Source organism: Alligator mississippiensis, chromosome 2 (genome assembly GCF_030867095.1).
Source record: "Alligator mississippiensis isolate rAllMis1 chromosome 2, rAllMis1, whole genome shotgun sequence".
Lineage (NCBI taxonomy): Eukaryota > Metazoa > Chordata > Crocodylia > Alligatoridae > Alligator > Alligator mississippiensis.
This window is the reverse complement of record NC_081825.1, coordinates 45,310,209-45,319,870: the sequence shown is the minus strand read 5'-3', so window position 1 is coordinate 45,319,870 and position 9,662 is coordinate 45,310,209. Positions and strand designations below refer to the sequence as shown.

Below are 9,662 nucleotides of genomic sequence, written 5' to 3'. Positions count from 1 at the left end.
CAGTAGCTTAGTTTGCAAAGTAAGCACACATGTCTAGTCATGTACATGCGTAAAAACCCATAATCATGAGTAAATTTGCTTCTTGCTTTACCAGGAGTAAATCTGTGCCATGGGCTGGGCAGCAGCACAGCACAGCACAGAGATTGGCCTCCAGGAGAAGGGGGAGGTGGAGGAGAGCTGGTCTGGAGCCAGGGCAGCAAATGCTGCCAGGAGCTTTGGCTGTCCCATCCTGGGAATGGGTCAAGGGAGGCAGGCTGTCTGTAGCCAGCACTCAGAAGCCCACCGGCCCCAGGGGACTGAGATGTGATGTCAGGCTTGGCCAGTGATAGCCTGGGTCTAGGCCTGCCAGGCTGACTTAGCATGTTCCCTGGCTACCTGTGCAGACCTGTGCACCCCTGACCCCCAGTATGAGGCTGGGTAGTGCATGGCCCCTGGTACATAGCATATTATCTCTGAAATGTTGCAAACTCTCACAAACAGCTTCTGTCTCATGGTTCTACAGGGCCTGCAGCTCCACATGGAGGAGAGGCAGCCCTTGGTATATGGGATGTGGCCTCAGGGTTGCTGCTGCCCACAGCCAGGGTCCTGTAGATGTGACAGCTCTGCCAGGGGATGAGCCAGATAGGGCCTTCCTTCTGAACTGCTTGGTCAGGGCATCAGAAAGCCATCTGGGTGATGCTTGGGCATGGCGGGCAGAAGATGTGGCCCTCCAGGACTGGTGGCAGCAGAGGATGTGTCTTGCTAAGATAGGTGGTGGGTGGGACCCATGACAAAGTGTGAGACCGGCAGGAGGAGGCACGGGACCAGGTATACTGGGATTTCTGGGTGCAGCTCCTGGCCCTGGAGCACCAGCTGGTGGAGGCCCCACAGGAACAGAACACCATCCTGGCCTGGGCAGTGCAGGCTATGGACAATGACCTCCAAGTGCTGGAGGCACTTCTGGCCCTGGCAGTTGCTTTTGTTTCAGCCACTAGGGCTGTGTGAAATTTCGGCATCTGTTTCATTTCAGTGGTGTTTCAGGCCATTTTGGCACCTGAAATACCAAATCCAAATTGAAATGGAAGTCTCTGTAACATCTTCAAAATGAATAGAGGCGTCTGAAATATTTTGGAAATGTTTCAGAAAATTTTGCAGTTTCATAGCCGGGCTTGCAGGGAAACAGCTGTATGCTGATGCCCTACCATGCAACATGGCTCCACAGGGAGCAGAGATCCACACTGGGGGTCTTCCCACTGCTGTCGCTCACCCCACATTGCCCCAGCAATGCGGGCCTGCATGGGGCGGGCAGCAGCAGTGAAGAGAACTCCAGCGTGGATCTCTGCTCCCTGTGGAGCTAGGTTGCATGGCAGGACAGTGTTGGTCCCTGCTGCACAACTTGGTTCCTCAGGAAGCAGAAATCCAGGGCAACGCAGGGTGGGCAGCAGCAGTGAGGAGATCCCTGGCTCAGACCTCTGCTCCCTGCAGAGCCAGGTCATATGGCAGGGCAGTGCTGATCCCTGCTTCCCAACCTGGCTCCGCAGGGAGCAGAGATCCAGGGCAGTGTGGGGTGGGCAGCAGTGGTGAGGAGACCCCCGACACAGATCTCTGCTCCCTGAAGAGCCAGGTTGTGTGGCAGGGCAGGCTTGCTCACCATTCTGCACTGGTTTCCTGCCCTGCAACCCAATGTGGCAAGGATCAGAGAGCCACGCAGGGGTCTTGTCACCTGCACAAAGGGCAGTGGCCCTCCCCCTGATGAGCCACCTATGGCCCCATTCTGCTCCCTACTGGGGCCCCAAGCCCCTGGCCCCAAGCCCCGCCTGGCTGGGCAGTAGGGCTGTGTGAAGCTTGTAGCCCGATTGAAACAGATGTGGAACAGATTCACCTGAAACAAAACAGGTCAGTGTTCCAAAACACTGAAACAAATCACTGTCCTCTGAAATGGCCGAATCTGAAACCAAATCGAAACACAGTCATTTCGTACTGCCATACCAGCCACTGCCTAGACCCTGACGCTAGCTCTGCCTGACTCTGGCAGCCACCCACCAAGCAGCAGCAGACCCCTGTGTGGGCTTGGGAGGAGGTTCTGCACTGCCTCCAGAAGCCAGAAACTCCTGGCCTAGCCCCCACTCCAGGTCTGGTACCACCTGGGTCCCCCACCTGGGCCCAGCCCCACCATTACCCCCAGCTCCATGTGGGTACAGAGCTAGAGCTGCCTGCAGTGGGTCTAGGACTGCATACCAGTGCTGCTGGCCAGGGGGAGCTGCCCATGCTGTAGGAGCATCCACTGCTGTCACCCCTAGTAAATTCTCTAGAATTCACTTTATTGATTAGCTGCTGTTAATTCTGCAAAAAAAAATCTCTTTAAAAATATAGGGTGACTTCTGAAGTTGCCTCTGTCCAAGTACAGGTAATCATAAAAACATAAGAATTGCCATTTAGCGAGTTAGATCATAGGTCCCTCACAGAACACCATTCCAACCCTGAAGAGGGCCCTGCACAGAAACCCCCACTATTTGCCCTGCCACTCCCCATGCTGCCCCTTCCCCCACTACCATGGGCTGCATCTCTCCCTTCCCCAGTGTCAGAGAATGTAATAGCCAGGTGGCACTCTGCCAGGCTTCTGCTGCCACAGGGTTGGAGGAGGGAAAACACCCACCCCACCTGACAGCCAGAAGGAGCCTGCTGAATCACAGGACCAGGAGGATAATGACCAAGGGTCTGTGGGCTCCATAGAGCCTGCAGACCTCTCAGCCCCAGTAGTACTTAAGTGGGGTGGCTCCAATCCTGGAGAACACGCACCACTGCAAAAAGGTGCAACTCACCCTGGAATGCTGGAGGAATTTCTACCAAGTCCTCAACTTAGTGAGGGTTTGGTGGGGGAAGGCAAGGATCACAAGTGGAGCAGTGACAAAAACTATTTTTGGGACCAAAGCTTCCATGATGCCCTCTACACTTTCAGGAGGGCGGCAGGATTCCTGTTGGGCCTTGCCGTTGAGGCTGCCTTCCACAAAAGCCCCACCCACCCTAACAACACCCTCCACCAATGAGGTCCCTCACTGTTGTGATCCTCAACATGCAGAGCTGCATGAAGGGTCTCCATGGGTGCCAGGTGCTCTCCTTCCTTCAGAAGAGGGGTATTCCATAGTTTTCCTGCAGGACACAGGCACAGCTCTGGCCACTGAAACCAACTGGTGGCTGGACTGGGGAGGCAGGGTCTACTTCAGCCAACTCATGGACATGTCCTGCGAGGTGGTCACCCTGTTCTCCCCAAGCCTGAAGTCAGAGGTCCTTCTTGCCATTGAGGTAATGCCAGACCACCTGCTGCATCTGTGGGTCTGGATACAGGGGCTCATTCTCAAGCTGGTCAATATATATGCCCTTGTGCATGACTCAGAGATGGCCTGCTTCTACCAGCAGGTAGTGGTCACCTACCACAGGACCCTGAGCCCTCATGAGTGCCTGGTCTTCAGTGGGCACTTAAACATTACCCTCAAGGTGAAGTAAGTGGAGCCAGGCAGTGGAGCCAGGCTGCTACGAGTATCCTCAGGGAGATCATCATGGACCACTTCCTGGTGGACATCTGGCATGCCCACTACCGTGATGGCACCACCACCTTCACCTTTGTTAGGGTGGAGGAGGAGTGGGCATGCCAGTCTTGGTTGGACTGAATCTACATGCCCATACTGAACACTGCCCAAGTCTGTGCCTCTGGCATTAGACCAGCCCCTTCAGTAACCACCACCTGGTATATGCTAAGGTCATTCTGTAGCATGAGCATCTAGGCCCGGCCTATTGGCATTTCAACAACAGCGTCCTGGAGGATGTAGGCTCAGTAGCCACCTTCTGGAAGTTCTGGCTGGCCTGGAATGAGTGGCAGCCAGCCTTTCCCTCAGTCCAGAGCTGGTGGGATGTGAGGAAGGTGTGCATCAGACAGTACTGTCACTGTTACACTTGGGGACACACCCAACAGTGAGGGAAAGATCAAGAGGGAAGTATTGAGGGTGGAGAGGTGCTTGTCCACCCACCTGGACAACCCATTCCTCTGCAGAGAGTGTCAGGAAGAGCTTCAATTTCTGGACATCCACTATGCACATGACACATTCATCTGCTCATGCATCTACCTCTTTCAGGAGATGGACTGTGGCTCCTGCTTCTTCTATGCCCTGGAGAAGAGGAGGGGCACTAAGAAATATATTGCCTGCCTCCTGGTGGGTGATGGAATCCCTGTCATGGACCCACGTGAGATGCAAGAAAGGCTGAGGGCTTCTCACAGAGGTCTTCTCCCTGGGGCTGATTGATGCTGATGCCTGGCAGGTCCTGTACAAGGGACTGTTGCAGGTCAGTGCAGATGACTGGGACTAGCTGGAGGTTCCTTTCACCATGGCTGAGATTTCAGATATCCTCCATCTGATTCCTGGTAACAAAGTACAGGGCTTAAACAGGCTGACTATAGAGTTTTACTGCACCTTTTGGGATGTCCTCCACCAGGACCTCACCGGGGTCTGGGCTGAGTCTGAAGGGGATGGAGAGTTCCTTCTGCCATGCAGAAGGGCTGTTCTGGCCCTGCTGCCCAAAAAGTAAGACCCCTGTGACCTAAGGAACCGGTGCCCAGGTTTCAATCTCTCTACAGACTACAAGGTCATAGCAAGGTGCATCATTTCACTGCATCTGAGGTCCATGCAGAAGGACATCATTCACCCCAACCAGACCAATATGGTTTCAGGGCGTTCCATCTTTAATAACCTGTACCTGGTCTGGGACCTCCTCAAGCTCATTCACAGGGATGGCCTGTCATTCACTCTCCTGTCCCTCAACCAAAAGAAAGCATTTGATAGGATGGATCACAGGTACCTCACAGGCATAGGGGGCATTCATCTTCAGTCCCCACTTCATGCAGTTTCTCTTGGAGGTGTTGTACACCTCCACAGAGTGTATGTTCCAGCTCAACTGGATGCTGATGGAGCACATCCCATTCAGGTAGGGAGTGCATCAAGGTTGCCTGCTGAGAGGCCAGCTCTACACCTTTGCCTTTGAGCCCTTCCTCTGCCCTCTGTGCAAGTGGGTGGCAGGGCTGGTGCTCCAGGTGCCTCCCATGGGCATGGTCCTGTCAGCATATGCTGATTATGTGCTTCCTTTTGTCCATGGGTGACCTGGTGCAGGTGGAAGCCTGCCAGTCCATGTACTCAGTGGCTTCCTCTGCCTGGGCCAACTGTGTTGCGAGCTCTGGCTTAATGGTGGGTGATGGGTGGCAGGTGAGCTTTCTCCCACCTGCACTCCAGCACATCCAATGGAGTGAAAGCTTGCTGCTCTATCTGGGGGTCTACTTGTCCCCCAATCACCCCTCCCCCCAGAGAACTCACACCAGCTGGAGGTCAGGGTGTCTGAGTGGCTGCAGGCATAGGTAGGACTACCACAGTGTCTCTCCCTTTCTGGGAAGACACTGATCATCAACCAGATGGTCCTGTCCATGATCTAGCACTATTTCAAAACCCTGGCCAATGGCCATGCCTTGGAGCTCCTGGCCAGTCTCCAGAGATGGGCATTAGGGTTCTTCTGGCTGGGACAGCACTGGGTCTCTGCAAGTGTCCTGAGCTTCCCCTTGCAAGGTGGTTTACATATAAAGTCAGGTCCATACCTCCCACCTTCAGGGCCTGCAGAGACTCCTCTATGGTATTGGTAGTGGACTGGCTACATTCACTGATGACACCAAGCTTTAGGGGAGAGTATCCCAAAGTATGAAGGGGTCAGATATGAAAACTAGAGTGAGTGTCTCAATCTTGGTGAGTAAGTAGATGGTGTAGATAACTGTGATAATAGAGGGTTGATATGAAGAGGGGCTGCATACACAACTTTGAGTAGGAGAGTATCTCATTTGATTAAACTGAAAGGTTTTGGCTAGAATAAGAGTGAGCTATGTAGAGAAAATATTGTTTGTAGCAGTAAGAGAACTGGGTGAAATTAGCAGAGTATGTAACAATATAACCTCTCATCACCACTTTCAGCAATATACAGAAAAGATAAGCTGGGGGCAGCTGTAACATGTGTTGATGGTGAAGAGCAATTCCTGTGTCCTCATGTGATTCCACCCTCACTAGCCATCAGTCATTAATTTCCTTTATTTGTCCTAGTCTCTTTGCCTCAAAAGTAAAAATCATTTGCTCCAGTGGTGCAATAGGTTAGCATGTGGTACTTATACAGCAGTACTTGTGAAGTGATGCCAAGGTTGTGAGTTCAAGCCTCACCTAGAGCACTGCTTTTAAGTTTGCTGGGATTCCTTTCCTTCTTCATGGTAAGGTTGTCTAAGGGAGGTGGTGCTCTCCCCTGACTTGGGGTTCTTTAAGAGAAGGCTGGATAGGCATCTGGCTGGGGTCATCTGACCCCAGCACTCTTTCCTGCCTAGGCAGGGGGTCGGACTCGGTGATCTGTTAAGGTCCCTTATGGCCCTAGCATCTATAAATCTATCTACACTTGAGGATAGGCTGGTGATCCAGGCCAAACTTGATAGGCTTGCAAGGTGGGTAGATGAAAACCTGATGGCATTCAATATGGAGAAATGCAAGGTGGAGTACCTTGGGGTGAGGGGGAAACAAACCAACATCACACTTACAGGTTTAGCAGTGCTACACTCACTAGAACCATGACCAAAAGAGACTCGAGGGTCAGGATTGACCACAAGATGAACATGAGCCACCAATGCAATACTGCAGCTAGCAAAAGAGACAGAACTCTGGCTTGCATATACCGATGCATCTTAAGCCAGACCCAGGATGTCATCCTTTCACTCTACTTGGCCTTGGTGAGCTGTGGCTGGAGTACTGCATCCAGTTCTGGGCTCCACAATTCAGGAAGGATGTGGAAAAGTGTGAAAGAGTCCAGAGGAGAGCAACATGCATGATCATACGGCAAGAAAACAGGCCTAATGAAGAAAGGCTGAGAGCCATGGGACTTCAGCCTGGAGAAGTTCCAGCTCAGGGAATGACTTGGTGGCAGCCTCTAAGTACATAAGGGGTGTGCATCAGGAACTGGGGGAATGCCTGTTTACCAGAACACTCTAAGGGATGGCAAGGTCCAATGGTCACAAACTCCAAACAAAGACGATTTTAGGCTGCACATAAGGAAATACTTCTTTACTGTCCGAGTCCCCAAGGCCTGGCATAGATTCCCCCAAGAGATGGAGCAAGCAACTATTCTAGATGCTTTTAACATTTAGACACTTATCTTGCTGGGATCCTGTGGCCCTCACTGACTTCCTTCCCTTTGGGCACGGGGCTGGACCCAATGATTTCACAAGGTCCCTTCCTGCCCTAATGACTATGAATCTATGAATCACATGACTCATGTCAGAGTCTTCTTGGACTGTGCTAGGCAGAGAAGGGTGGATGTCTCTGTGCTGGCCCAGTACATGGAGCTGCCCATGCTGCATTGTCCCTGATGCATGCTCCAGGAGGTAGAAGCTGCCCTGCCACCCACTACCTGCACCTATATTGACCAGTTTCTGGGCCAAGGCAGTCTTTGCCGCACCCCCTCACCCCCCCCCCCCCGCGGTGTCCCCTAGCCCTCTGGAGCATGTTGTGGGGTCTCTGTCTAAGCAGGCACCATGGTGCTCCCCACCCCACCATCTCTGCAGCCTGGGAGACAACAAGCAGGTTCAATTCTGAACAGCCTACTGCCACTAGCTCTAAATGGTTGTACTTTGCACCATCCATCATCCCATCCTCATATTCTGCACCAACAACAGTGATGGGACACCCTAGGCAAGGGCAAGTGTCAGAGTCCCTGGTGGATTAGCCTGTATTCCACCTTGTTCCCATTAGCCACTGGGGACCTCAGATATCTCCTTCATGAAGCTGTCTCCATAGGTATATTTCTGACACATTTTATGGACACCCCCAACACCTGCCCCTTCTGCCCATAGAGGGAGACCCTGGGGCACACCTACTGCAAGTGCGCCAGGTTGCATCCCCTCTTCTTCCTCCTTCAGAACATCTTGCTGAGATTCTGGCTGCACTTCTCCCTATACCTTCTCTTTTATGGATTTCCCATCCACAGCCCTACCAAGTCCCAGGACCTCCTGGTCAACCTGCTCCTGGCTCTGGACAAGCTGACCATATATAAGACTAGGAAGGAGTCTCTGGCTGGGAGAAGACTGGGCGAGTGCGGGGCTACTTTCCTGGCACTTCTCCACTAATGTATCTGGACAGAGTTTCACTGGTTGGCATGCGCAGGCTCCTTTGACTCCTTCAAGGAGCAGTGGGTACTGGCCATTGTGCTCTGTTTGGTGTGCCCTTCCAATGCCCTACTTATGAACCTATCCCTGTTCCTGTTTTCTTTTTTGTTGTCCCAAGCAATCAGTAGATATGTCCCCAGTGGTGTCCCTTGTTCAGGGAGGCTTATAGTTTCCATGATGGTTAATAGCCCATGGTCTTCTCTTTTGCACATCAAATAGACTTGTGTCATGCAATGGCAGAAAGTAGATACTAAAAGAGAGTGAACTGGGTATAACCAGGGTTTGTTTGTTTGTTTTTCCACTCTACCTCTTTCCCTTGCAGCCTCTAGGATTTAAGGTCTAGGGAGTTCAGATTCGGTCTGTATCCCTAATTCCCACATTCAATAACTACTAATGTCCCTTTCCTCCAAAAATCTGTCCAATCCCTTTTTGAATTGAGCTAAATGGTCAACTTCTACACCATCTGGTAGCAATGAGTTCCATGCTTTAATTACATGCTGCATGAAAAAGCACTTCCCTTTGTTTATTTTAGACTTGCTACCTGCTATTGTCATTTTGTGAGCCCCTAGTTCCTGTGTTGTGAGAGATAATAAATGGTACATTCCTATTGACATTGTTTTTCCCGTTTATCATGGGAACTCATCATGTCTCCCCTCAAACATCTCTCTTCTAAACTGAGTAGCCTCTTTAGTCTCTCCTCATGTGGAAACCCTTCCATACTGTTAATCATCCTTGTTCTCCTTCTCTTTACCTTCTATATTTCATCTAGTAAGTCAAACTGGGTGGGAAATGATTATTTCCTTCCATAAAGCTTTTTTTAAACATAAAAACTAAATGTTCTTATTTTATACTGGGATGAAACAAAGACTGTTCAGAGTTTTCCATGAAAAGAAAAAGAGGATAGTGATTAATATAAAACAGTCAATAGTCAAAGGATCTAGGAACTCACCTGTTACACAGGAGATCCTATTTAAGATCCTTGTTTTGTCCCAGCCCAGATGAGTATTCTAACCAGTGGGGTATTATCTATTTTTTTTATGTCTCTCTTTCATAAGCATTCCCTCTATCACCTTATCTGAGTTTTGTCAAAGCACATTTGGTCCTGCTGGAAAAAAATATATACCCCTCCCCTCCCCAAACAAATGATAATTTAAAAAACCCTTTAGGAATCCTGAAGTATTTGTGCAGCTGAGAGAAAAAAAGTTGTCTGTTGGAATCTCATAACTGCTGTACTGAAATAAGAGCACAGACCAACTGCAGATGGTTTCTCAGCCTGATGAAGGGTATATGTACCCAATAACTTGCAAAGAAGAATGTTTTCAATTATTTGATTTGGTCTAATAAAAGATATCAGATTTACCCAAAAAAACCTTGTCTACTGAAACAAAGGACTTTTTATGTATTTCTCTTTAATTTCACAAGCCTACTGAGTAATTTGGCAGTCAAACCTTTCCCC

General features: G+C 50.5%; 1 non-coding gene across 1 annotated transcript; it reads left to right on the top strand.

Moving 5' to 3' along the window:
• The first annotated feature begins 6,136 nt into the window (after window positions 1-6,136).
• On the top strand, window positions 6,137-6,229 carry TRNAI-UAU (transfer RNA isoleucine (anticodon UAU)). Its single transcript is given in 2 exon segments — window positions 6,137-6,174; window positions 6,194-6,229. It is a non-coding gene; the product is annotated as a tRNA-Ile (tRNA).
• The last annotated feature ends 3,433 nt before the right edge of the window (window positions 6,230-9,662 follow it).